Source organism: Apis cerana, linkage group LG16 (assembly GCF_029169275.1).
Source record: "Apis cerana isolate GH-2021 linkage group LG16, AcerK_1.0, whole genome shotgun sequence".
NCBI classification, from domain to species: Eukaryota; Metazoa; Arthropoda; class Insecta; order Hymenoptera; family Apidae; genus Apis; species Apis cerana.
Genome location: NC_083867.1, coordinates 1,378,576 through 1,383,242, shown reverse-complemented (window position 1 = coordinate 1,383,242; position 4,667 = coordinate 1,378,576).

Here is a 4,667-nt window from a genome sequence, read left to right as displayed (position 1 = left end):
GTGTTAACATTACGATATATCGTGTATATTACAGGGAAAAAATAATAGCAATCACGTAATGCGACTCATTCAGAAAAAAACATCAAAGTTGTGAATTATAATTTGATTACATTGCATTTGAATTCCAATGCATTTCAATTATATTATATCGTAATTACAATGATGATAAAGTATTTAATCGAAAGTTTCGAATCATATAATTGAAATAATGTAATTGAACCAATCAAATTATGAAATTTAGTTAGAACAACCCTGCTTCGCATTAGTGTGTGTGGGGACAATAACACATATTTCGTTATTTTTGTTATTATTGTGAACCCTTATCGAATTACTTTCGAAGCAAGAAATTGAAATTATCTTTCTACAAAGTTAGATATACAGATATATTAAAAATTTTCATTATTTTATGTGTTTTTAATGGAATTTAAAGAATTTGAAAATTTAAATACTATATATTTATAATTTTATTGATAATTTATATTATGATACATAATATCTTATTATTTTTCATTATATTTTTTTTATTGTGGTCAGATTATTCTTTAATGAAATGAATAAATCCAATTGAAAATTTCTTGAACTTATTTAAGAGAGTTGTACATCACTACATTAATTGATTTAAAAAAATTGTGAATATTTATATTATATTATGTTATTTATATTATACTGTCAAAATCAGAACATGATAAAACAGCCATAATTAAAATAAAAGGAGAAAATTAATAAAATTATTAGTATATACTTATATATTTCAATAATTAATAAAAATTACTATTAAATATCATTCAGGCTATTAAATTTTATTAAATGAACCAAAAATGTTGAAAATGATGAGTAATCTTAATTTTTTGATTAAGAAAATTCACAAAATTTTTAGACTTATTTTCTCCAAATGTAATGTAAAATTATCAGTATTAAAATTACATTTTTGCACTTGGTAAAATTCTTTGAAATATTTTCCTTTACTAATTGTTGATCTTATGATTGCATATTTCATTATGTCTTCTTATATACTATATGTATACACATATATTTAAGTAATTATGCTAATTTAAAAGTTAATAACATAAATTTAATGACATGAATCTCATATTATAAGTTCTGGCGAGAACAAGCAAAAAGAAATGTTTGAAAAAATGTTAGTTGAAACAAAACTTACAAAATATAAAAATAAGAATTTTTTTTTATCAAATAAAACTAGGATCTATTTAATAGTAATTTTATTCTTTTCTAACTTTGCTTTGAAATAATTTGTTTTCATAAAACTTTTATTATTCTGATTAATTCTGATATATTATTTTGATATTTAAAAAAAATTGCTAATAATATGGTTTTTTCATAAAAATTTTACAAGATATTTTTTTAAACGAATAAAAATAGTATTTTACTAAAAAAAAAAAGAAAACTATTTATTTTGATTCTTGATCTCCTATATTTTTATAGCCACCTATATGTCATTTATTCCTTCATCTACATTTAGCTTTAAAGTTTCTCATTTAAACTTTCTCTTCTTTTTATAAAAGAAATTTTTTTTTCAATGTTTTGAAATGACAATTATAATTTTATTGGATTGAATGTATATCATTTCTGATATGGAAATTATAATCTTACTATTGGATATATATATATATATATATTTAAAAGTGAAAAAAAAATATAAATAATAGTAGAAATTTTATTTAAAAACTTTATTTAAAGATATTGATTAATATTATAAGTGATTATAATAATAAGTCATTATGTACAATTCATTTTATAATTGATATATACAATATTCATAGATATAAACAGTATAAACACTATTTATAGATATACGTGAATTGATCATTTGAATATCTTTTTAATTAATCTTTTAATTTGATAAGTTTTATTGTGTAAAAAAATGTGTATTATTTAAATTAAATTTATGTATCTACTAACGTGTATCATAATATATTAAAAAGCAATTGATTTAATAATATGAATAAATATACATTACATAGATATTGATTATTAATCTCACGTAAATAAATGTCTGTTTATTATATCAGTGCATATCATTGTATGTTTATTATGTGATTGCTGGATGTATAAATGTTTACCTTTTCATTCCATAATAGTATGAATAATTATTGGAAATAAAGATCACACAACTGATTTTAATGATTTAAAATACATTAAGAATAATTTTAAACAATTTTTTCTTATGATTGCTAGTTGGCTTTAATTTTCAAGATAAAGGATAATTTATCAGATATCACCATTTTCAATTTTCATCCATTTATACAACAAAAAATGTTTCAGATGGAATTGAATGGTTTCAGAAAAGATATATTCTGATATTAGTAATTCTTTCATAGGTGCATAGAGGACATATGAAAGTGAATAACATTTTTTTTAAATTGGATCATATGTTTTTTTTAATTGCATCATACTGATATACAACTTCATATTTTTTTAAAAAAATTCTATTTGCGTCAAAAAATCATTAATTTAGAATATCTTAACTTGAAGTTTTGTAAAAAGTTTTAAAGTAAAATCATACTTTTATCATTCAATTTATTATCATCGTTTTATATAGACAATTTAATGTATACAAGGAGAATATGAACATACAAAATCTCTTCGCGTTTTTCTTGTCTTTCATGTGATAAGTTTTATGAATTTCAAGATAAAATATCTTCTGAACTAATGATTTTTACACACAAGTAGATTAATCCTTTTTTTTTTTCTAAAGAATATCAAGAATATCATTGTATCAACTGGTGCAATAAAAATATATATAATTCCACTTAAAAAAACGTTAATGATCTTCACATGTGCGTGTTCTTTATTACGTCTCTTATAAAAATTTCTTATAAAAACCTATAAAAGAATTAATAATATATTCTTTTTTAAAACCATTCAGCTCTATTTGAAAATTCTTTTGCTATAAATAATATATAAGTGATATAAAACCAATATTTGTGAACCACTCTATATATCAAAAACACGCAATTTATGGGAATGATCTTCATCTTGATTGTATTATAAGAGATTGTAAGAGATCATTCTTATAATTAATCTTCAAAGAATTTTAAATTATTAAAAAATTATTCACTCGATGATCCTATTTTTACTTAGCATAAATAAATATTCTTTGATTTTATATAATTTTTATTGAATTCGTATTGGCAAACATCAAATTAAAAATTCATCTTCCTTTCACTCTTCTATTGAATGTAATGTAGCCATAAATTTGAAAATATGATGGAGATTTGCTACTATTTTTTCTGATTTACACGAAGAGTGTTATTTTGACAAAATTTGTAAAGCTAAACTTAATAACCAATTCTAATTTAAAGAATAAAGTATTTGGAGATCTATTTATATATACTTTGATATTAAAAAGATTTTATAAATAATAATTTAATTTTGAGGACAGATATATTGAATTGTCATAAAAATTTCAAAAGCATAAATAGTAAACAAAATTTTATTTTAATTTTTCTACTTGTAAAATGATTTGTGATAATATACATTGTTAAAAACGTATGTGAGAATGTACATTACATTTCTAAAAAAATTAAAAAAGAAATGTTATTTTGTAAGATAACATATAATTCTTCCACAACAATTATTTTCAAAAACAATTAAGAAAATTAATTTTAAATAAATGTAAAATTTTTAGTAAGATACTCATCGATCAATGTTTGATTTTACTTTGAAGTACATTTTTCATTTCTGTTCATAAAGTATAATAATGTATATAATATTCATAGAATTTCGAATCTACTTGAGAATATCGTTTCTTTTTTTGCAAGATACTTAATAAAATATAAAAATCTTGTTTGTGAATATTCGAGCCTTGCGATATGATCGATTCCATCACTAGTAAATACATCACTCTTTATGCTAGTATTAAATGATAGTCATGTAAGAAGACATTTCGATAAATTTATATCGGCTGCTGATGATTATTAGCTGAGGATCTACAGTTTGATCTTTGTATTAGTATCCATATATCTTTTTATTTAGGATAAATAATAATAATAAATAAAAAATTTATTTAAAGAATTGTCAAATGTAAATCATTGCTATAATTTGATATAATTGTCATCGATTTATATTTTAAATTTCTCGTTTAAAATTTCATGGAAAATTATTAAAAATTAAATTTTAGTTATGTATAATTTTGATATAAGAATGTCAATCTGAATTCCATGATTCGAAAATGATGTTTTTATTTTTAATAATTATATTCCTTATAATTTCTTTTGAATCACATTCCACTTAAACATCTCAAAAATTTTTATGTCTAATATAATAGTGAACCAAATTCTGAAAAAAGTATAATATAAATAGATAGTTTGAATAAAAAAGGAATAGATAAAACTGTTTTCGACTTGATTTTATATTATTTTATATGTTATATAACATATTTTTATTAATATATTTATATAATATTATATACATATAATATATATTTTTTATAATACTATGATATGATAATACATATTTGATAAAATAAAGCGATGATTGCATTCATTTAAAATATACATTTATATTATATTTTTTCTTAGAATTTGATCGATCATTATATTAGACAAGACATATAAATTTTCCAAATGATGTTAATTCTATAACCAAAATTTTCGATGTTATTTAATTTTTAATTTAGTAATTTTTTAGTAATAGTTTTCTATAGT